We start from the raw sequence: 25,363 nt of genomic DNA, 5'->3' as shown, positions 1-25,363 counted from the left end.
CGTATTCTGTCACAGTTGAAGTGATTGATGTTAATGCCATTCTGAAGCTATTCACATAAAAAGGTCAACAGTGAAATCAGATCAGCGGGTATTAACATATTTGTCATGTGCCTCTCATCTTCCACAATGAAGAGCCTCATACAAAAGTCTGCACTTCCTCTTCCTTCTCATGTACTGATGCTTGCTGGGTTATATTAGATGCTTTTAAAATAAAATAAAATATCATGCTTAATAACATGCATCTGTTTTCAAAAAGACCAGCAAGCTCCTCAGGTGCCAAAGATGTCCAGTCAGGATCTCGTAGGATAACTGTCTTCCTAGCAAGGGAGACAGTCGCCATGGCAACTTCCAGGCTTCACCCATCAACAGCTTTTAGAATTTTGACAATTCCGAAAGGGACTATGAAGGAATTTCAATTAGAGCCAGCACTTATATATTTAAAAGGCAAACTTTTTGAAACAGAAAAAAATAATCTGTTAAGATAATGCTAACCAACGTCACGCCGGAAATTTTAAAAATGTGTTTAGTGATACGAGAGGCATTTTTTAAAAAAGCTGTCAAAATATTACAAGCAAACACTGAAACTGGTTAAAAAAAAGAGAAAAGAAAGCGAGAGAGAGCAGGAAACAAATAATTTATGCAAGCTTTTGCAATCACTATGTGTGGAAATCTGGCTGAGACAGATGTGCTCAAGCAAAACATGATGAACGTAACACAACACCATTTTAAGAGCAACTTCTTGGATAATGGATGACTGGGGTTTTGCTCAATACCTCCCCACTTCACCACAAATGTTCTGTGAATATGTACCCCCTGCCAGTATCATACTCCTCCTCATCGCCAATGCCATTGTAGCTTGCTCTCACCACTGAAATACTCTGCACTCACTTGCAGCCAATTCTATGCAAGTTTACTTCAACATTTGTCCTGCTGAGTTCAGTGGGGCTTACACCCTTGTAAGTGGTGTGTGGGAACTTTTTCAGACCAAGGACTGTGTTTCCTCATGGGCACTTTTCCAGGAGCTGCAAGCCAGAGGCTGAATCTTTCAAAACCTTGAGCAGGACTAGGGATATTGGAGGCATCTACAAACTTGGATTCCAGAAGATCTGATCAGGGCACATCAGGGCCTGCAGCAGATCATGGAGTACAATTTAAAATATAGGGTTCCGTGGATCACTTTACCAGTCCAAGGCTTGCAGCACTGCCTGCTTCTGCTTGTGAGCAGCTGGAAAAGTTCTGCTAAAGCTTTATAACAGATTTTTTTTTAAAAAATAGATACTGTCTTATAAGTGCTTTTGTTAACATTTGAATTTCTGCACTAAAATCTGCACAGAAATGCAACAGGATGACCTTAGGCTGGGTGGGTCTGTTCATTCCTAAGTAGGACCCATAGTGTGGTGAAAATAATACACATAGACAGTCCCAGATTTAGTTCTGGCATCTTCATCTGAAAGGATCTCAGGAAATAGTTTCCCTTGAGATCTTGGAGCAGCTACCAGTGTGAGTTTATCAGAGTGGGCCTCATTGACTACAATCTGGCTCATTATGAAGCATTGCTATTTCAAGGTAAATATTGGAAACCTCCAATGGGATCTGGAAACCAGGAGTCTACTTGCCCTGTTGTAACATCTGGAGAAAGTGAATAAGTGAGGTTGCTATTTCCCCCTCATTTTATCCCTGTTAACCCTAAGAGTTTTCAGTCAGAGAAAAGGTAAACACATACTTAGAAAAACAGGAGAGAGAAAAGAAAACTCGCAGGGTTGTTCACAACATTTTTCAGTGTCAGTAGGGATATGCGTATTTATACATTTTGGTTTATCTCAGTTTCTCATTTTTCAATTCAGTTCTACACATAGCCACACCGGTTTGCAATTTTTGTAAGCTTTCGTGAAAATTCATCAGCATTGTATTGCAGATTTCTCCTAACATACACATGTGAGCAAAGCAGTTTCCCCTATTGTAATGCACCTGGATACCTTTTTTTAAAAAAGAGCTATATTTGCATTTATATGCACAATTTAATCTGGTTTATGAATTTTTCTACATTACTTGGCTAGAGAAGTGCATTGCAAAATTCAGAGAAGTGTGAATTTTGAAGGATGGCTGTGTTTCAGTGCCCATCTTGTTTTGGAAAATGTGAATTCAGGAAGTTCACCTGAATAGTGAGCCAGATCGAATTTCTCCCCATCCCTAAAAGGCTCATATTGAAACAGTTGCTTGTGGCACTAGCACAGCAAACAGTCACAAAAGCAAAAGACTTGAACAGTTGTGGTTGCTCACATCAGAATTGCCACTTTCCAGCTTCTTGGGTTGGTGCTTTGAGTTGTGACAAACAGTGATTTCTCCACAGTGGAAAGATTATAACTGGATGTTTTAGTTCCTCTGAAGAAACTACATCTGGAAGAGCCCTTAAATTGCACCATTTCCTGAAACTTAGTTTCTAACAATTATGATCTATCTTCTTCTTAATGAAAACCTGTTTTAAACTAATACAATTATTTTAAAAGAAAAGGGGGGATGTCTGTGATCAGAGGGACTTCTTAAAAAGGGGAAATGTGTTTAATTATTACTTTTCATGCACAGTGCTCAAATACAAAACTGCAGTACATATTCTCTGTGGAAATGATGTACCTCACATAACAATATTCTGTGTCTTTTGAGCAAAGTTATACATTAACGTATTTCTAAAATGATTTCTGAGTAATTTAAATCACTCCAACTGGCTCTCCCCTCCTGCTGGATGCCTTCAACATTTCAAACCTAATAACTTTAGTATGATACTGTAGGGTACCTCATGCTGTGGAACTAAGAACTCTTAGATTGTTCAATCTTAGCTCCTGAATTTCTCCATTTTAAGGTCATGTTGTGGTGAAAAGAGTCTTTCTTTTAATGAAATAAATATTTTCTGCTTCATATTTCAGCACTCAGTTTATCAAGTAAGCCTTAAGCTTTTTTACCAATCAATGCTACAGCCCAAATCACACAGATATGTTAGTTCCTGAGGCAGTATATTCATGCCTGTTAGATTTTCCAGTCTAAATACTGACTAAGCCTAACTAGGGAATGAGATGATGGCTCCAGTCTAGGAAAAGCAGGGACTCATAAAAATGACAAATATATTATTTTTGGTTTTCTTTTTGTGTTTTTCAAGCAGCAGTTGAAGGATTCACAACTATCAGACATTGTGTACCTCCAGACTGTCACTATTTTTGGGTGGGATTCAATCACGTATCAGCAAATCCAGGTTAAAGCCAACTGGGAGGTTTTGCACAACAAACCCACTTCTGCAAAAAATTGGATTTATTTATTTATTTAGCAATAAGGAAAGTGTTTGGGGAAATGCATAAACTGTAGTAAAACACTTGCTGTCTCACTGTGTTTTTATATTATAGTATATTATGTATATTATTATTTAACATTGTCTAGCCTCCTTGCAAACAAATCAAGGTGCTCAATAGGTTCTCTGAAAATGTTTGTTCGGAGCATTATTTTACTGTCATATTTACAGCACACTTCTAAGCATATTTACTCATTAGTAAGCCCCAGCATGTCCAGTGGGATTTGCTCCCCATTAACTGAATTTAGGATTGTAGCTCTAGTCCCAGATAATGGGAATCCTGATGTGGCAGGAAGTGACATCACACGCACCATGTGATGCTGCATGTCCATGTTGCAGCTGCAGGCTCCCACAATCCTTAGAGCGAGATGGGCACCCCTGGTGGGGTAGAGCACTTTGAAAATCCAAAGAGCTTTGTGTACATTGATACGTAATCCTCACAAAGTTAGTCAATGCAAAATTAGTCACTTTAGACAAGCTAATGACTTGTCTGATGCCACTCAGGGTGTCCATGCTTCATGAGGCCAGAACATCTTAGTCAACATGCTTATAAAAAATAACCAAGTCAGAATTAACCTGAATAACCTTATGTATTACATGTTTACCTCAACCTTCCTCCAAGGACTTCAAGGTGAAGTTGGTGGGTTCTTCCTCCTGCCACATTGTGTCCACACTGTGTGGTAGGTTAAGCCGAGAGATGGCAATGGCCCAACCAATGGCTCAATCATTGCGCGTTGTGGCCGCAAAGGTATTTGAACCTAGAGCATCCCACTCCCAGTCTAATAACACTCCAACTGGCTCTCCCCTCCTGTGGCCAATTCCCTATACCTTTGAAGGGTGCAACTGGAAGCTATTTTGCACAACCCATGCATGGGTACATATACCACATCTCAAAATATTTCCGACTAAAAACTTGCATTTTAATCCATTTACCAGGCGGGCGGGAAATAGCAGTAACTTGGTTGCAACACAGCCTTGTTTTCCAGCATCAGCTCGCCTTTCTCGGCTTGCCTGGCCTCATTGTGTATGTGTGCCTGAAGCCAATTATCCTGGTGCCAAGGGAAAGTGTGCAAAACCGTATTGGAAGCTAATGCAGCACAAAGGGGTCCTTCATCCCGTTTATGTCTCTGGAATGTGGGGGGGGGGAGTGTGTGTTTGGGGGAATAAGGAGACAACTTGACTCATGGAGCCAAGTGTAAGTGAGTAAAGGTGTTGTGGCAATGATCAGAAGAACATCTCATAATCTTTAAATGAGGTTTTGTGCAAAGCATTCCCAAGCCAACGAACTAGTCATGTTTATTCCGATAGAGTGCTGTGAGATGTATTTCATCCATACTATGTTTTGCATTAATGTTTTTTAAAACAGAGTGCCGATGGTAAGAGGTTCTGTTTCACATGCTACAGATTCATATTACCGATTCCAAATTCTCATTTTGTGTTGAGCCTAAAACATTGCATTGTGCAACATGCAATGTCTGGCATCCAAACACTTACAAGCCAAAGAATAATGAAAAAAAGCTCTCTGGATCCGAGCTCACAGGCTGCACCATCTGCCATAAATTTTAAGAAGTCAATTAAAAAGTTCTTTAGCCAATATCAGTAATGGGTAATGGGAGCATTTACGTGATTGCTAATGGCTGGATTTACATGATGCCTCAAAGTGTTGGTTATGAGGTTTGGCAGCATTACAAAATTAGCCCTGTGATTATCACTACAAATTAAGTTTATGTTGATATAATTAGCAGTTGCAGGATAAAGAAATATTTATGCTGATACTAAAAAACAATAACGTCTTGATGAAAATGTACTTTCAAAAAGACTAAGCAGCCTGTGTAATCTGACTCCAGATGTTTTATTGTCTTGTACATAAAACATCTCATAGCAGCCTTGGATGGACACCCTTCAATTCTTACTTTTCAGAAGTGGGGTGGTTGTTGATCCACATCCTTGCCCATGCTCAACTGTCTGATAACATTAGAATCAGGCAGTTCATATGGGAGGGTCTAAAGCATGCCATGTGATTTTCCAGAATCACATATTGCCAAAGCGGCCTGGGATGCAACGGAAGACAGATCTATCAAAGAATATTAGCCATGACACGCCAAATGGAGCATTCATGATTAGAGCATTATACCTTTCTGTGCTGGATGTTGGGGGTAAATATGCCCCGTCTGTGAGCTTTCCCCAGCATATAACCGGCCACTGCTGGAGTACTGGAATAGACTAACTCTTGATATATTCTGGCAGGGCAATTATTATATTCCTGGCTGTGTACCTGTTCCTGGTTACTCTGGCTCCCCACCCCCCACTGGTGTTCAACACATGACATTAGCCACAATCCATAAGTATCCTGTAGATTCTTGAGAAGAACTCTTGCTTGTTGTGCTTTCCCTCATATCAACTTCCATCCAATTGCAAAAGGAGGCAGTGGTTAAGCTGTGGTGTGTACATTTCAGGCAGCTGTTGCACATGCTCAGAGGACAGCCTTGGTGAATTGGGAGTTCATCGCAAGGAAACAAATCAGGTAATGAGCAACAGGTGAAGATATCCCCGAGGGAAGAGATACACATATTTTGTGCATACCTTTTCAGACGATTCCTTTGCCCAGCATGACATTTCCCCACCAAATAATTCTGAAGACATTTTGAACATAGATTTATTCAAATGCTGGGAAGTGCTTAGGAACATGCAAAAGATGGGGCACTGTTGTATCTTGCCTGCACCTGTGTTTAATTAAGTCGAGCTGAAAGTTCCTGAAACGGAATAGGTTGCTGTTCTGATTTCTGTCACCCCTAGGAATACTTTCTAGTGAACCTGAAATAGTTTCAAGAGCATCCAGGTGGAGAGCCACAACATGTCAATGATATGCGAGCTATGTGTTTTACTTTGGGCTCCCAGAGCAGTGGTAGCATCACTTTATACAGGCTTAATTTATCTCTTCCCCACTCCTACCTCTAAGCTAAGTAACAAATGGTGTACAAAGTAAGGCTCTATATGGAGAAATTGGATAAAGAGAAGTTTTTCCTCCTTCTCGCGTGACACGAGATCTCGGGGACATCCAGTGAAGCAGAATGGTGGAGGATAAACAACAGGGCAGACAAAGGAAAATTGCTTTTCATAAAGCACATAGTTGAATTATAGGATTTGTTGCCCTGAGAGGCAGGGATGACCGCCATCTTGGATGGCTTTAAAAGACATTTGTAGAGGACAAGGCTATCAGTGGCTACTAACCTTGATGGTTATGTTTCGCTGTTGATGGCAGTATGTTTCTGAATACCAGTTGTTGGGAATCAGAAGTGGTGGTGGGGGGAAGTGCTGTTTCACCCAGGTCCTGCTTGCAGGCTTCCCACAGGCATCTGGTTGGCCACTGTGAGAACAGGATGCCACTGGCCTGATCCTGCAGACTCATCTTATGTCCTTACGGCTAAAATGTTTTTTCCTCGTCAAGTGTGCAACCCTTTGCTCACTTATTATTTGTTATGCGGCCTAGGACTGAGGTATCTAGGACCGCCTCTCCTGGTATGCCCCACGAAGGACCTTAAGGTCCACACTTTGGAGGTCCCAAGACGCAAGAAGGTTAGATTGGGTTCAACTAGGGCCAGGGCCTTTTCAGCACTGGTCCCGACGTGGTGGAATGCTCTGTCACAAAAAACTAGGGCCCTGCGGGATTTGACATCTTTCCACAGCGCCTGCAAGATAGAGCTGTTCCCACCTGCCCTTTGGTTTGGACTCAGTCTGACCCTTATGTTTCCCCTCCCTTATGGTCTTGAATTATCAGCTACTTTAAAATGAGGCTACATTTTAAATTGCATTTTAACCTATATTTTAAATTGCCCCCCCTCTTTCCCCCCGTATTATGTTTTTACTGTGATTTTATTGGTGTTAGCCGTCCTGAGCCCCGCTCTGGCCGGGGAGGGCAGGGTATAAATAAAATTATTGATTGATTGATTGATTGATTGGGCTTATTACCTACCCTTCATCATAAAGGCCCTGGGCAGATTACAACAAAACAGTGGTACAGTTGAGAATCAAATAAAAAAAAAAGCCACAAAACAACACAAAAATTTCTATTTAAAACGGAGAATAAAGGTAGAGCCTAAAACATATCTCAGCAGCTAAAAGCAAGGGAGAGGAGTAAGTAAGTCCCATGGAACGCAGTGGAATCTACTTTCAGTCAATTCGCATAGAAATGGGCTGTTAGTGTTAATTCTCTACCCATCCAATTTCACAACTGGTTCCTATTATGTTAACAGTCTTTGCAAATCTCAGGATGGGAAGCATCAGTAGCAGGGGAACTTAAAGGACGTGTTAAATTCTGCAGGAGCCAGAAACACTGTGAATAACAGGTCATTCTCTGTGAGTTGGGCTGAAATGGAGAGGGCAAGAAATTGGGCAGCTGCACAAAGTTTTCTTTCTTTCTTTCTTTCTTTCTTTCTTTCTTTCTTTCTTTCTTTCTTTCTTATTTAAAATATGCTATGCCCCCTCTGAACAGACTTGTGTGGCTAGCAAATCAATAATTTAGAAAACTCTGTAAAAACAAGTGAAATCCCCCAAACTCACTGTGCATTGGGCCCAGTCAGGAAGGGGGATCACTGTGGGCCTCTTTTCCAAATTCCCCCCAACCTGTAGCCAGCAAGATATTCAAGACGCCCAATTCCTAGCTGGTGGAGATTCTGCATGACTCTATAACAGTATTCTGCCATTTATGCCTTAACTTTGTACTATTTTATTATCCTTGCTGAAAGCAATAAAAGCACTATCTGATTCAGACAGAAATTTCTCCACCAAACAAAGCAAAAACAAAGGAAAAAGGACAGCCCGCTCAGCTGTTTCCGAGGTGCAAGAGCTCTAAAGGGAGCCAAGTCAGACTAGGTTGGCCATTAAAATGGCCAAACTAAACAAGCCACAATTAGAGAAACTGCTTCCAGATAGTCTCCCTCGGATTGCCCTGGTTGTGGAGTTAAGAATCTGAAGGGCTGAGTCATCATAATTGTCTCTTGTTTAACCTGGCCAGTTATAAACACTGGGTTGTATCCTGTGCTGTGCCAACAAGGTTCCACTGGAGCAACAGGGCTTCAGTTTCCTCTCCTCCCTCTACACACTCTCAAGGGGTGCTCCAGAAGATCCCCAAACTAGTGAAACTGGCTTTGAACTGCACGCAGGGCAGCTGGAGGAGACAGCAGAGGGAGAGGAAGTTACATCGCATGTGCAGAAGTTATTTGCGCCAATAGAACTAAAGGCAGAAACAATCATATTTCTCTAAGGAAGTTGAGGGGCCAGCACTGTGAAGGCCCTGTCCTATGTAACTTTGGTGGTGGCCTAAAGGGCCACAATAAATATGATAATGTGAACCCCTATAAATCCTTCAGTGTGCTTCTAATAGAGAAGTTATGGTAATCTGTTGCTTTATGAAACTGAAGATTTTGCAAGTTGCTGCCCCCCATTGGGGCAGAAGTACAGCTAACATGTGAATTACAAAGATACAGCTCATAAGCTAGAACATGAATTGATACATGGTGCAAATGGCTACACGTAAAACAGGTTCCCAACATGCATACTAACACAATGTAACAGAAATTAGAAGTTTAACAGAAAGCGCTGGGAATCAGAGCTGAATTAGCAGAAATTGCTAACGCTTATTGTGCATGTGTATTATACATGAAATGAGGTAATGATGTACATGATTGGTGAAAATTGAAATCCTTTGTTTGAAATGCTATAAATACCACCCTTGGGCAGGGTTGCAGTTTTGCGAAACAATTCGACTGTAACCTATTGCCTAGCAATAAACAACAATAGACTCCTAACTCCTCTTGTCTCTGAGTTTTATTGGCGTAAACTGAGAAGATAAGTCATTTTTCTCTCATAACATAAGCACCCTCCTGCAAGCCACACCCTGTAGCAGCTCCGCAAATCCCCCCCATATGCAACCAAGTTTTGAATTTTGCCTTTCTGAAGCTGGGGGTTTCTGAGGGTTGTGATATATATAAAATGTGTAATATCACCCCTATGGTATATGAAGCTAGAGCCCATTTCCAGGTATGTGAAGAAACCAGCCTAAATGCAATATGCAAGAAGCTGTGGGTTACTGAAATCATGGGGTCCTAGCCAATGTTAATCCTACTCAGAGTAAACCCATTAAAATTAGTGGACATGACTAACTTAGGTTTATTAATTGCCATGAGTCTGTTCTAGATATCATTTAGCTGGATACAACCCACGGGCTGTTAATCCTGCTGTTAATTTGGTCCAGTTTAATTACCTGAGCAGTCTTAGTCTACTCAGATCATCTTGCATCAGGCCAGGGAGATGGAAATTGTTCATTTCCCTGGATCAGCTATGTTTGCAAACAATTTGCATTCTGCGAGAGAACCTCAACATTTCGTTTGTCATGCTTCCAGTAAATATGACAGAGTTGCCAGACCTGCGTATGTAAATCCTAGCAAAGCTGTATTTCCAAATTGAGTGTTTTCAAAGGTGTGTGTGGGGGGGGGGTGAGTAGGTGGGTGGAAACTGAAGGCACTTTTTAAAAACCTTGTTAACATGGCTCTTATTTAATTCCTTTTTGCAGCAGCGTGTATCTTGTAGACATTTGTATGACAGGATGTAATTAATGTTTTGTGGAATTAAATGATCTTTTTTGGGGGGTGGGGGGTGGGGACAGGGAATAGGTTATACATAGGTTTTCAGTTAAATAACAATTAGGCCTCATTAGGAGACTTTCCACTTGCTGGTACTTGTTTTAATCTTGGTTCCAGAAGCCATCATTTGTTGTAAGATGAAAAAGCAGATCCTGTGAACATAAGTGCAAATTGGAAAAGGTGTGTGTGTGTGTGTGTGTGTGTGTGTGTGTGTGTAAAAAGAGGAGAGAGATAATGAGCAGTTAAATGTTCTACAGAGCCCAAGCACATTTATTCCTTGCAATTCCATATGCTCAAGCTGTTCCTATTTACCTTATTCTAGAAATATACTGTCTAGAATAGGTGGTGAGGTGCTCCTTAAAGATGTCATTAACGTGGGCTCTCTGGTGCATGCAGCCCAATGTCTGAGCAGTGAGAGATTTTGGGGTTTCGGCGCTTAGCCAGGGTTTCCTTGGAATTAAGGTCACTGCAGACTGTGGTGCCTTTCGGATATATTATTTTATTTACATATCTGTGCAACCTGCACATAATTTTATTTATTTAATTTCTCTACTGCCCACCACCCGAGGATCGCAGGGCGGTTTACAATATAAAAACACAAAAATGCGTAACATAATGACGAAAACAGTATCCCACCACACAGTTTAAAAGGCTGTAGATTGATTAATTAGCCAAAAGCCTGGGGAGAAAAGGAATGTATTTATGTATTTGCCTACCGTAAGATTGCCGTAAAGGTGCCAACTTGCGAGGGAGACGGGGGGGGGGGAGTTGTACAAGCAATGCATGATGTCATACCGCGATGCCAGGACATTGGGAGGAGCCAGGGGTTGAACCCTGTGGGAGCATGGCTTCGGTGGTGAACGAGAGGCCTTTTCTTGCAAAAATGAGCTCTGTATATGCCCTGGTGCTCCTGAAGAAAGTTGTCCTAGCTGTTAGAGCATTATGAAAACAATAATCAGAGGCAATATTCCAGATTGCAGGTTTGCCTTTTCTGGTTTCGTTCTAGTACATTTAGATTTCAAAGATAAACATGGTAAAACGAGCTGCAGCTGTCTGGAGTGTGTATGTAATACCCATCCTTTGGGCTTCTAGGGAACTGTACTCTTTTAAATGGGGAGGTATATTCTGGTAATCAGAGACATCTTGGTACCTTTGATATATGTTACATACAATATAGGCTCTCGGGGTGTTGTGTGAGAGGCCACTGCAAAATTCCCTGGATTTAACAAAAGCCAAAGTAAGCTCCGTGTGCAGCACAGCAGCTGGGGAAAATGCCTGGATCAGTTCCCAGCACCGGGGAAGCGGCGCAAATTATGCCTTTGTGCCAGTAGCAGAATTCTCTTTACGCAGGATCCTGTGAGCTGGTGTTGTTGAAAAGTAGCTCACAGGATTAAGTCTTAAGGTACAGCCACAGCTTCACTTTTCAGGGGAAAGGAACCTCTTTTCCTTTCCAAGACACCATTCCTAACTCTGACGACTCAAGGATTAGCAGGAGAAAGAAAGCAGATTGCATAATGACATATGCTGAGTCACCAGAATGCTATTACATTTTGGAAACAGGACAGGCCAGGCCAGTTTTTAAAGTGCAAATATGCTTATTTCTCTAAACAAGAGGACCGAGCAAAACATAATATCCATGCCTTTCTTTTGTGGTATCTGTTTGTTTTGCTCTGTCCTCTTGCATATATATTTTTTTCATAACTCCAAATGTGAAGCTGAGCTTCCAGGACCACCTAACTAGAAACTGAAATATGTGCCTTAAGTGCTTTTGGCCAAGAGTTCAGAAAAAACTGGTAATAAATAACTTGGAGCTGGTGTAGCTAATGAATTTGCTCAGTGTCCTTGTAATTTTGTGTGTGTGTTACCTCTGGCACGGTGGTCCTGTGGTTGCATATTAGTTACAGCAATAAGCCTTCCTTTTGTTTCTCTCTCCCCATACACATTTGACCATTTCCTTTCACAGAACAGGCCACACTCTTCAGTGTCCACAGGTGCTGTTCAGCAAACCATTACATCCTCTTTTCAATTTTGAAAAGCCAACATTTCTGGTTCAGCATACAAAATAGGCCATATTTAATTACTTTTTCAGTGTTCATACTGAGTTATATTTCAAATGTACTATGTGTATACACAAACACACACACACGCTGCCACTTTATATTTCTCTGGAGTATTTTGTTTGCTTGAATTCAGGATTTATTTTCCCATTCTGCTTATGTAAATTGTTTGTGCATCTGTGCATTCTGAATTCATTTTATTATCATATTCGAGTCATCTTTGTTTATTTGCTTCATGACAGGAGGAGTAAAATATTAAAGACCTATGCTGAAAACAACTGGTTTATCGTACTCCTGCACTTCTAGAGCAGATAAACCAATTATCAGAGCAGTCGCATGGGGCGGTATTTTTGCTAGGCTACACTATTTCAGACTATAGTTGAAGGCCTGCGTGTTTGAATGCTCTTCCCTGCCTATAATAAAGAACCTTCCTGGGGGAAGGTTGTAGGTGTCTCTCTCAGGGACGGCTCTACCATTAGACTACGAGGTGGCTACCTCAAATGGCAGCTTCTAATGGCATAGCCAAGAGCAGCAGCAACCTACTAACTCCCCCAGAACCCACTAAAGTAGTATGCTGCCCTCAGGTGCACTGTAGGCTGATGTTCCTACAGTGATTCAACTGTCTGTACTTTTGACTTTTGCATTTTTTGGAGGGGAGGGGCACCTTGTCCTTTGCCTGTATGTGTATAGATATTGTGTATATAAGGGGCCATCAAGTTTTCTAGGTCCATGGGCACATAGAGCTGAAAGAAGAAATGGAGAAGATGACCATTCTTTCTGCTGCCTCCTTCAACTCTACTTTTCAAGGGATGAAAGAATCATAGAATTGTATAGTTGGAGGGAACCACAAGGATCTTTTAGTCCAACCCCCTGCAGTACAGGAATCTTTCACCCAGGGTGGGGCTTGAACCCACAACACTGAGATTAGGAATCTCATGCTCTACTGACTGAACTGTCCCTCAGAGTAAGTACCATCACCAGTTCATGACCAAGAGGGCAGTGAGTGGTTGGGCTCACAGGCTTCTTGAGTGCTAGGAGAAGACTTCAATAGTGGCATGGAACTCATGGTACCCCTGCTGTATATCAGTGTGTGTTGGGGAAAACAAGGGGACACTAATCTTCCACTCCTATGCCTGTCACTTGAGACAAATGTCTCATTCCACTTCATTATAGGCTCAGCCCTGCTATTCAGAAGGGAGACTGGTATTGAAGCAGCATTCATCAGTGACAGCCCAGGTCTTGACCATCACTGGAATGAGGAAGGTAAAAAATGTTCTTTAAAGTTGGGAAAGAGCCTGCAAATGCAAAGTTCACAAGACATTGTCAAGTGAATAACCAAAATATTTTTTTAAAAAAGAGAGTGTTTCAGTACAGCCCATTTTAGCCTTTAAAAACAAATCTTTACACTTTTGTTCAACCAACTGCTGCTACTTGTGTGTCAGGCAAGGTTCACCTCATTTGCAGATGACATGGATGGGCTTGGCAGCAAGCCGGGACAGAAGTTGCCTCAACATTGTTATCACCGTTAAAATGTCCAGAATAAAGTTCAAGTAGGTTTAGCTTGGAGGGCTGATTTCTAATAACTTTGCAACAAATCTTTTTTATCCTCTTGATTAACAGTCTGTACTCCTCACCCTGCAAAGCAGCCTTTTCCATTTGCCCAAATTTGTTACAGGCACCCTATAGATCTCCAAATTTTGACATTTGAACCATTTCTTAAAAGTGGCTTATGGGATCATTTGAATAAGAGGAATGAAATTACAAAGGATTAAAAAACACCCCCCCCCCAAAAAAAGGCACAGCTCTGCTGGAGTGCAGGCAGCACAAAAGGATTTCAAAGTCCCCTCTGCATTTTCTCACCTCATTTCTAATTATCTGACACTCAAACACCAGAAAATCTTCAAATAATTACAAGAGGTCTACAGAAATGTAGAAAGAGGCCAGAGGAGAATGGGCCCAATCCTTTAATAGGAACCTGAATTCTTACAGTGGCTGAAAAAATGCCCTTGGGAAGGCTACAAGCAGAACCTTAGGGCAACAGTGCTTTCCCCACTTGTGGCATCCCATTAACTGGTATTCAGAAGCTTTCTGTCTGTAACACTACAAGTAGAAAAAGAACTAATAGCCATTGATAGCTTTATCCTCCAGGACTTTGTCTAAGCTCCTTTTATAGCCGTCAAAGCTGGTGGCCATTACTATTTGTGGTTGCGAATTCCATAGTGTTATGTGAATAAATACTTCCGTTTATCTGTCCTGAAACTTCCAACATTCAGTATCATTGGATGGTTTCAGGTCCTAGTATTATGAGAAAGGAAGAAAAACTTCTCTGTATCCACTTTTTCCATGCTTGAATGATTCTGAACAAGAAAGAGACCTTAGACATACCTTTGCATCCGCAGAGATGCTCGGGATAGGGAGGGGAATAATTATCTTATAGTCCAGATCATGACCATGCCACCATCTTAGATCTGAAAGAGACTTTGATTGATCAACATGTTTTATTAACAGTGGGATATTAATTAAATCAGATTTTAATGGGCTGTTGCGGTTGTGAAAGGACATTCAATGTTCATGATGTGACCTTTGAAAACAGAAAACAAAACAAAACCCTAAGTGCATTTCTTGATTCAGCCCTGTTCCAGAGTTAGGTGCATGTTGCATCAGTGTAAAGAAATGGGTGCCCCAAATGGCTCCCTCCAGCCAAATGAGTCTCTGTATGTATAGGAGTTTTCTGCATACGATCACAACTCCAGGACATGCTATAAAGATGGATGGAAAATGTTCTCTTACTCTGTTGTACATGAATATTTTGCTTCCATTCGCTTCCATTCCTGGTTGTCCTCAACACCTTGTCATTTTCACTTAGTTTCTCACCAAGCTTTTTAATATCTTTGTTCTTTTACTTCTTCCCATATCTTGTGGGTTTGTTTGTTTGTTTTGTTTTGATTTGATTCTCAGTCTGCTGCCTTCCAGCATCCTGAAACCAATGCAGAAGCAAGACGGAGCTCTACAGCTTCTATATATCATACGCTAAATTAAGAAAGGCCAAGACCTTCAAAAGCACATTATGCTGCTTGCATATTCTCTCTTTAAAATATATACTCTGAGAAGTTCCTAATTGCTAATTTAAACAGTAGCACTCTCTTTTTTTGTCAGTCTTTTTGCTTCTCCCACGCTCTTTAAATAATTAAATGGCTAATTCCTCTTCTCTCCATCCGCGCACAAAAGGAAAGAAAGAAAGGAAACTTTTTACTATTTATGTTACAAATGTCTTTGGCTGCCAAACAGTTTGCTATTAGGAAAGCACAGAGGGTTTTGCTGATAAAAGCCAGGAATTTCACAGTTCCATCTCACGCTTCAGGTTGATAATAATTGGTTTTAATTTGCACCTTTTTATTTCTGTTTGTTGGCACAGCAGTCCCAGATAAGGTCAGGGTGTCAAGCTAGACTTAAGCAGTAACTGTCTCTTTGTTTTTGTGAATTCTTTACTGGAACTACCCAAGAATGAATGAGAATGCATGTTGCATTATTCACTGGGAAGGCTCTTCACCGTGAATGGACGCAACATTGAAAAATAAGTTGAGTGGTATTGGTATACTGTACCCATTCCGAAACTGTGTGTCATAATCCATCCTCACAAAAGCAAGTGCTTCCTAGTTTGATGAAAGAACCTATTTCAGTGGTAAACGCTTTCCTGCAGAAGATCCCAAATTCAGTCCCTGGTAATTCCAGGGATGGGGAACCTGAGGCCCTCCATGTTAAGTACCGCGATTTAATTTACTGAAATTGAGAATGCTTACATGCATTACTCTGTGTTTAATTCTGGATTTTTCTCCAGTAACTCTCGTGTGATTGGTTAAATTTGGTCACATGGGAGGTATCCTATTCCATTTCTTTCAAGGTTTAAGGAAGAAGCTGTAATCTTCAACTAAGAAAAAATAAGCCCATGCTTGGATAAGGATGTGAATGCCGATACTTTGCATATATTCTTCTTTAGTCATGTTATGCAAGGAAAGGTTTTTTGAATGTTTTAACAAGTGTTTGGACATTGTTTTAATTTCAAGAAGAGTCAGTATTGCACACGGTGTTGGCTTCCTAGCTGCAATTTAGCTACCCTGCTAATACTTCAGAGGTTGTTGGATTACAGTTCCCATCATACCTGACTTGGCCATGTTATCTGGGACTGATGGGAGTTGGAGTCCAACTATATCCTGAGAGTCACACATTCCCCAACCCTGAGTTAAAAGAATCAGGAAGTAGGTGATGAGGGGAAGCTGCTGGAGGTTATAATAGACAATACTGGGCTAAGTGGACAACAAATAGTCTAGCCTCAAATAAGGCACCTCTCTATTTAGCACAAGGGATCCAGGGAGGTATAAATGGTTTTCTCCCCCTGCCCTGCCCCACCCCTCATGGAAACTGTGTGAACCAGGCTGCTTCCAATCAGTCTTCAGCAGGGGATAGGATGTTCCTGTATCTGGTGTGAGGACTGGATCATTCACTTGCTTTCAATCCAGATATATATCACAGTAGAGACCCACACAAAACAATTGGCTCCTCTGTCTGAGGGCAGGTAGTGCATCATTCTGCACACTCCGAGCCTTCAAATGTGCATCTCATGTTAATACAGTGGTACCTCGGGTTACATACGCTTCAGGTTACAGACGCTTCAGGTTACAGACTCCGCTAACCCAGAAATAGTACCTCTGGTTAAGAACTTTGCTTCAGGATGAGAACAGAAATCGTGCTCCGGTGGCGTGGCAGCAGTGGGAGGCCCCATTAGCTAAAGTGGTACCTCAGGTTAAGAACAATTTCAGGTTAAGAACAGACCTCCGGAATGAATTAAGTACTTAACCCGAGGTACCACTGTATAGGGAAAAGGGTGCATCAGAAGTCTGGGAAACACTGACATTTCATGACAAACAGTGTTTTCAGGGAATCATATAAGAGTTTGGCAGAACTGTTAAGGCAATGTTGAGCCTGAGGGATTTTTTATTTGCTCTACATAGCCATTTGCTGGATCGAGGTTCACAGTGAACCACTTTGAATGAATGCTTCATCTGCTGACATTCCAATTCACACTGACCCACTTTTTTTTATTTTCACACAGACACAAACTATAGGTGTGTGTGTTAGTCCGAAGGCATGCATTCTGAAATACCTGCTGGTCATTTTTTCATTGAATCAAGACTAACCAATGTTATGTTTATTGATTGCCTTCCAGTTCCTAAGTCCTTGTACGAAGGACATTTTGCAAATGCAAATGTGATTGATGGACAGAGACATTTATATTCATGAAAGCTAAGCAGGTTAAGGTTATTGTACACTCTGATGTTGTCAATAATAATCAGGAAGAGGAGGGATTAATCAGAAAAAGTGTAAATGAACGAAGCCCTTAATCTGATTGTCTCACTTCAGTTCCACTAAGCAGACAATAAGGAGAAAAAGTTTTGTCCACAGGCAGAAGTAATCTTCTTCTAATTGTTAATTTTACATTTCTTGCCAGAGTAACTCTGCATACAAGGCAGAAACCCTTGTTTGGTCACTGATAATAGGCATCATTTCCTCAGTTCAATTTTTATTAATTACAAAACACTATCAGGAAGAAATGAAAACAAATTGAATTTGCTTTTGTTACCTATTTATCACCCAGACGCTTTTCAGGAGACACTGTAGGTCCTCTTGGTGGCTTCATCCTGGCAACAGTCCTTTTATTTTTCCCAGGAAAGCCCACCACATGATTCAACGGCCTTCTGAAATTAGCTCAGGGAAAGTTAAAAAAAGAAAACAACACCCGTGAATTAATTTTATTTCATAGATTGTTTTATAAAATTTATATATGGAAACAAAAACAAATGTGGGTAATGAAATCAATGTGCTTCTGATGCACGGAGCAGTGAAACAAGCAAGGTCTCTAATAATGAAAATGAAAGTAAATGTGAAATACCCTCCTCCCCCACTTCCATATCCTAATGGTGCAGAAAAGTCGTAGTTAGTCAGTGGTGGGGCAAGTGAATTCCACATGTAATCAGAGTCACCCTTCTTTACTGTTGTTTCATATGTTCCAGAGCAGAGCTGGGCAACCTATGCCCTCCAGATGTTACTGACCATTGTCCACGTTGGCTAGGCATGATGGGAGTTGGAGTCCAACAACATCTGGAAGCTCACAGGTTCACCATCCCTATTCTAGAGTCAGACACATCTAGATTATTTTGCCCACCTGGCCAGTAGCATCTCTATGACTGGCAAGGGCTCTCTAGAAGAGAGCAGTGGTGGATTTATTGTCCGCAGAACCCTGCATACAACCTTTAGTTTGGGGTCCTATTCATTCACCTAAATAAATGCACCTGTGTCCAAAAATATGACAGAGTGAAATACATAAGAATGGTTTAGTTAATAACATGGCTTGTCTTTTTTAAACATGGCTTATATTATTATTGTTTCTGGCTGGAACCTCCCACCACTCCTCATCGTCCAGCCTGGGCCTGTCACTATGTGGACAAAATATTTCTTCTACGAAGGCACCCTAAATGCTCAACCTGGGATCACCGAATGACAAGGATGGCTCTGCACATCAGGTTGAGCAGCTGAGTTGCCAACTGACCAAAAAGAACCCAAACTACAGCCTGCGGATTAAGCTGTTGTTTGAAGCACTGGAGCAAGCTCCGACAAAGAATCTGGCAACCCCATTGAACAGTTACTCCACTGCAAATGGAAGTTCTTCCACAGAGAAGAGGTGGAGCATCTGAGGTGCAGCAACAGCCTCTGTGGCTTTGTCTGCCTGAGCTCTTCTGAAGCTGCAGTCATTCTGAACTGTTACATGCCATTAAGGCCCACGTGAATTTCCAGCCCCGCTTCTGAGGAACAGTTTGCTCTAGTCTGGAAGGTGCTGCGTTAGCATTCCCAGGTGCCCTGCCTCATTTCAAGAGGAGCTTGGGGGTAAAAGGAAGGAAGAAGAAAAGGCAGGGAGCTTGGGGGAATAGAGGCTCTTGGGTTTCTTCAAACTCTGGTTCAGATCGTGTTAATTGTTTGTTAGATGAACAATGATCACCCCAACCACTTAATTCATTGTTTAAAATTTGTTAACAAAGGAAATTTAACGATATCTTAATTGGGAAGGATTTCTAATTTGCATCAAGGGCATGTTAGACAAACAAGACACAATTCTCCCTTTTGTTTCCCAGCACTGCGGCAAGAAAGATTACATGATATGACACAACATGTTCCACATTTGCCATTTATCATTCTATAGCCTTTACACACTCGTGCTGTATAATTAGTGCCTTGGCTAATTTTACCTGTGTTGTTGTTTGCCCTGTAATTTAGAGAGAATAGGCTGTGCTGACGCTTTGTGATTTAGGCTGGGGCAATCAGCTGGCATTTTGCCACAGGCCTGCTGCTGATATCATGTGACTGCGATGAAGTACATATGCTACAAAAACGCAGGAAGGCTTTAAGGGCCTTGATTTAGTTAATTACACTGTGCAAGTTGAGTAGCTCCCCTCAGTTTCCTTTTTCCCCCTTTCACTTTTCACTTCTTTTTTTTTACTAATAAGTGAGAATCTAACCCTCTCAGGCTCAGGCCTCTCTCAAAAGCCATTGTACGTCACTGGAATAAAACCCTCACATTATCTATTACTTAATTATTTAAAAGCATCTACTCTGTTTTCATAAATTATCTATGTGTCACAGACATTGGCATACAAGCATGTAAGGAAGGGAGAGAGAGGGGTGGCTGCAAAATGTCACCAGTCTCTCAAGGGACTCTGTGTGCGCACATGCTAAGAGACCATAATTTAAACCAAATATATATATTTTTAAAGCCATTCAGCATTGCAAAGCACAGCCCCAAGCACTGGAAGTTTTCTCCTAGACATCCCACTGACTGAGTTGATACCAGACGTGGAGCACATAGCCCAGGCACCTCATAAAACAGAACTTATTGGGTAATACTGGCAAGAACAGTCTTACTGTGAAGAAACATAGAATCATAGAATTGTAGAGTTGGAAGGGACCACGAAGGTCATCTAGTCCAACCCCCGGCAATGCAGGGCTTGAACCTACAACCCTGAGATTAAGTCTCATGTTCTACCAACTGTGTTATCCTAGCAAACATGAAGCAACAGCTTCAAGCATCAAATACTGAAAGAAAGCTCACTAATGTGCCTTCGCTTTCTGGGTGCTTCCAGACAACCTGATTTTTGAGGATTCGTCTAGATTTGCTTTGCACAGTGGTTAGGCAAGGTTAGCTATTTAATGAGCATTTGTTTGCAGGGAAGCTAGATGACATCATGCCAAACCAAAATGCTTTCCAGAGCATTTCCCCCATCACTTTTGTTATCACAAAAAGTTCAGTCTTCTTGGTGAAGTGAGTTTGTTGCACAAAACCTCCTATCAACTATAAGCTGAATTTGCAGGGATGTGATTGAATCTCATCCAAAAACAGTGACAGTCCAGAAGTACTCCCTCCCTCTCTCTAGATCCCTCTCCCAAACCCCTTTGTGCTCCATTTCAGAGCAGTACTGTGCACTAGTGCTACTTGTGAACCGTCAGGGGAGAACATTTTGACTAAAAGGGCAGTGGCGTAGCGTGGGTTATCAGCACCCGGGGCAAGGCAAGTAATTTGCGCCCCCTAACCCATGGATTTGCGCCCCCTAACCTGTGGATTTGCGCCCCCTAACCCGTGGATTTCCCTAACCCCCAGATGTTGCGCCCGGCGCGGCCGGCCCCCCCTGCACCCCCCATGCTACGCCACTGTAAAAGGGTTGGAAGGGCACTTCCTGTAGGCAGGCAAACCCACGTATAGCAACTCAGAGCGGAAGAGAGGTCACTTTACTACAGTGAGCATACAAGCCCACCGGGTACCTGTTATCTATACTGCATGCCCATGCATGCAGTGAAGAAAAGTATACCTCTCTCCTTACCCCTTTCCCTACACATTTATCCCATATGTGGATATGGCCTAGCACTAGTTTTATTAAAATAGAAAAAAAACCCTGTAGTGCATTATTTTATGAAATGGAAATTTTTGAGGCAATATCTGTCTGCACAATTTGTTCCCTTTCACAGAGACAGAGAAAATTGGTTAGTGCCCATATTGGTAAATAATAGTTAACAACAGTTCATTTCAGTTGGTTAAATGCCTTCCCTTCCTCAGTCTGAGTGCAAGGGTTATAACCTCCTCCCTTTGCTCTCTTTTACAAAGCAGGTCCCAGAGCCTCTCTAGCATTTTCTACTTGTCTCCTCTACTGTCCTCTTTCTCCTCCCTGGTAGTAGCTTTAAATCTCATGTGGGCTGTCTCAACATTTCATCCTTGGCTCTTTTCCTTCTGTCTGCTCATTTGCTTGCTCTAGGATACCTTTTCACTGCCTAGCCCAAGTAATGATCATGTCACTCATTTAATCTTCGTTCCCAATTCCAAATAGCATCATCAAGCATATAGGGTTCCCTGAGATACATTAGGACTGTCAAGAAGGATTCTTTGCTCTGCTTCTGATGTTACCATTTTCATTCATGGGAATGAGCCCATAAATGATTCCCATGGAGAAAAATGTAATGTTAAACAAACTCTTCCCCTCATGTCTGCTGCCAAGACAGAAAGTATGACTTTGCCTTGTGTTGCCTGTTCTTGGGACATTTACATGGACAATGTTAAATGCCTTCTTGCATATGCCATTTGGGTGGAAATGAGAATGTTTCTCATGCAAGATAAGTCACTTTAAATTTTATCTATTGGTTTTCCATTCAAATTGCAGGTACAAAACTTGTATTGAGCGTTCGGTGTGAAAATTGCACAGGGCCATGGGAAGTTGCCTTATGAAGAGTCAGATATTTGGTTCATCGAGTCCTGTATTGTTTACACTGACCAGAAACAGCTCTCCAAGATTTCAGGCAGGTCTCTCCCCATGCATACCTGGAGATGCCGGGGATTGAACTCCTGAATTTCTGCATGCTGTAGAGGCCCTTCCTCAAATAATAAGCAATAATGACCTTTTATTTATTTGGTACCATCACAGTGCACACAGAACTTTACAGAACTTTTCTGTGTAAAAGAAAAAAACATAACAATAGCAGACACGTTGCATACCTTCCAACATTTCTCCAATGAAAATAGGGATGTCCTATTCCAGGGGTCAGCAACCTTTTCCAGCTGCAGGCCGGTCCACTGTCCCTCGGACCATGTGGTGGGCCGGACTACATTTTGAAGGGGGGGGGGGAAAGAACAAATTCCTATGCCCCACAAATAACCTAGAGATGCATTTTAAATAAAAGGACACATTCTACTCATGTAAAAGCATGTTGATTTCCTGACAGTCCACAGGTTGGATTGAGAAGGCGATTGGGCTGGATCTGGCCCCCAGGCCTTAGGTTGCCTATTCCTGTCCTATTCCATAATAATAATAATTTTATTATTTATACCCCACCCATCTGACTGGCTTGCCCCAGCCACTCTGGGTGGCTTCCAACATATATAAAAACATGACAAAACATTAAAAATAAAAAACGACCCTAAACAGGACTGCTTTCAGATGTTTTCTAGAGGTTGTATAGTTACTTATCTCCTTGGCTTGAGGGTTGTATAACTCCATACCCTCTAACATTTCTCCACTGAAAATAGGGACATTCTATGGGAAAATGAGACATTCAAGGATCAAATCAGAAACCAGGACAGCTTGTGTAAATCTGGGACTGTCCCTGGAAAATAGGGATACTTGGAGGGTCTGATGTTTCTCTTCTCCCAAGCAATTATGGTGGGTTTAAATTTTAATATAGCCCTGACCTGGCCCAGATTGGCTCATGGCTCCCAGCTGGTTTAAGATGTGGCACTTACTGGATGAGCTGGGTCACATCCAGAAGAGCAGAGTCACATGTATTAGAGCAAAGTCAAGACAGGCTATGTCAGATCACAATAGGCAAGGCATGGCACAACAGGCAGGACCAGATCACACCAGACACACCTTGGTATGTCAAGATGCTGAACAGGTGCTCGCTAGAACTCACCCAAGAGACCTGCTGTCTCAGCAGCACACTATGCCTTATGAGGGCTAGGTGGTCTGGACCTGCAGCCTACTCTGATCTCCCTTTAAAGGCCCATTGCCCAGTTCTGCATTTGCACTTTGAACAACATAACAAGCGATTTCCACAGGATCGTTGAACAAGGGGGGTCTGCTGTGTGGAGCACTGATGGTTTTGCCTGTGGTGACAGAGCATACCAACTCAGAAGGCGTTGTGGAGCAAGAATAAGGACACAACTCTGGAGAAAAAGGGAGCCAAAGGCATGTAGAACATGTGCTGCAATCCAAAAGAGGTGCTTCTTTCCATACATCTGTTCACCAAATGACAGGAATCACTTCAATTTCTGAAATTCCAAAACTTGCATTCAAAACTGAAAGGGCAACAGTTGAAATTAGTGCCCATTTCAAATATTTGCAGGTATTTGCTTCTGGTTGTCTCACATAGTGTTGCCATATTTCAAACTGTTGCCAAAGTTGTTGAGCTTTTTTTCCTCTTCCACCCAGACAGTGCTGCAGACTGCAGTATTCCGGATATTTCCGGGAAAATCCAGACAACCCTATCTTACAAGTGCCTTGCTCTGTTCACACCAAGTTTCCACGATCGTTCAATGTAGTAAAAGCAAGAACAGAACAGTGTTGTGCTTCTTGAAGCTATATGTAGACGTATTTTCAGGCCATTGAGCTGTAGCGCAGGTCAGGTTGACCTTCACTGCCGCAGCAACTGTGAAGACATTCCAAGACATCTAGCCAGATACTTCGTTCCAATGGAAGCTGGAACTGAATGAAAGGGAGCAGCGAGTTTACTGCCAAAGGACCCAGCCTTCACACTTTTATCAGCTGATGGCTGCTTCTAAATGGAAGCAAGAGGAATTTACCCTTGTAAACTCTTGAGTATCTGCTGCAAGGGAAAATATTGTCCTCTACACACATCCTCACAACTCTTGCCTTCAGAAGAAGAAAAAACTGTTCCTGATGAGGCAGCAAATGTTTTCTATAGGAGAAAGAAAATTATCAGCACTGTTTTGGAGAAAAGCAAGAGTGAAGAAATGCAGAAGAAAAATTGCTGGGGAGATAGTGATAGATAGATAGATAGATAGATAGATAGATAGATAGATAGATAGATGATAGATAGATAGATAGATAGATAGATAGATAGATAGATGATTGATAGATAGATAGATAGATGATAGATAGATAGATGATAGATATAGATAGATAGATAGATGATAGATAGATAGATAGATAGATAGATAGATAGATAGATAGATGATAGATAGATAGATAGATGATAGATAGATGATAGATAGATAGATAGATATAGATAGATGGTAGATAGATAGATAGATGCCCCCCCCCGTGTTTTACATGCCAAAAAGGACTGACTGTAAATTGTATTTCTGAGATTCATCCCAGAGCCACTTTAAAAGCAGCCCACAGCCTCATCAGGGAGACAGTAAACACTAAGTCATAATTACCTCATAAAAGCAGGGAGCCTGTGTTTTCTGAATACACCAAATTTGGTCTCATCTCACTGAAATAAAGTCTGTTAAATCTATTATGTGCTACCCTGGTTTGTTTAAACCCAATTAGTGCTTGTGTTAAAAAGAAATTAAGCCAAGGGTAGGAGAATCAAAGCTTCTCTTTTCTAACTTGATTGTCTTTTTAGCAGAGGTATGAAACGATGAACTTCAGCTCTAATTAAAAGGGCCGTTCATTCCAGGACAGCATGTCTTGTGGTAGTGAAGGCTTACACTAACTGTGAACTGTGGAAAAATCTCTCCCCTTTGGCAGCCTGCATTAACGTTTCTCCAGCAAAGGGATTTCTCTTGAACTCAACAGTGCTCTATGAGTTACTGTACAGTAAAAGAAAATATTTTTCAACACGATCTCACCTTGGTTTTAATATCCTACCAGGTGACATCTGACACCGTGCTGGGGAGAATAACGCCTCTCTAGGTAGTCTTTTCAGCATCGCCTGAAAATGAACAGTCTGTGCCATTAATATGGCCAATGTAATTAGCAGAAACAGTGCGAGCCATGTTTAAAAATAAAGATGCTGCCAATGTTTCCTAAAGCATTTCCAGCAGCTAACATTGCATCTCAACCATTGCGGCTGGTCTTATTAGTGGGCCAGAGAGGAAATGGAATGTGATGCGGAGATTTACGGAGTGAGGGGCACAGTCGAAAGATTCCATTCCATCTGAGATCTGGCAAAGAATGTTGATTCCTTCGGATGACAGCCCTGGTTTTAAAATCAAGTATTAAGCCCTCGTGGTTACTAAGCCCAGCTTTGCAAAAGGAAAGAGCAGGGCT

General features: G+C 41.6%; 2 long non-coding RNA genes across 6 annotated transcripts in view; one reads left to right on the top strand and one right to left on the bottom strand.

Moving 5' to 3' along the window:
* Window positions 1–1,525: 1,525 nt before the first annotated feature.
* Window positions 1,526–25,363, top strand: part of LOC307220181 — a 53,861-nt gene continuing 30,023 nt past the window's right edge. Inside the window, exons 1-2 of the long non-coding RNA XR_013840755.1 lie at window positions 1,526–1,566; window positions 13,209–13,298. This is a non-coding gene — a long non-coding RNA (uncharacterized lncRNA). The remainder of the gene's footprint in view (window positions 1,567–13,208; window positions 13,299–25,363) is intronic.
* Window positions 21,000–25,363, bottom strand: part of LOC307220159 — a 45,979-nt gene continuing 41,615 nt past the window's right edge. For all 5 annotated transcript variants that reach the window (XR_013840727.1, XR_013840728.1, XR_013840729.1 and 2 more), the window contains 2 exons: window positions 24,943–25,025; window positions 21,000–24,041 (listed from right to left, as the gene is read on the bottom strand). This is a non-coding gene — a long non-coding RNA (uncharacterized lncRNA). The remainder of the gene's footprint in view (window positions 24,042–24,942; window positions 25,026–25,363) is intronic.

The sequence above is a fragment of the Podarcis cretensis genome, assembly GCF_951804945.1.
Source record: "Podarcis cretensis genome assembly, chromosome: 7".
Taxonomy (NCBI): Eukaryota; Metazoa; Chordata; class Lepidosauria; order Squamata; family Lacertidae; genus Podarcis; species Podarcis cretensis.
This window is presented reverse-complemented; position numbering and strand designations above follow the sequence as displayed.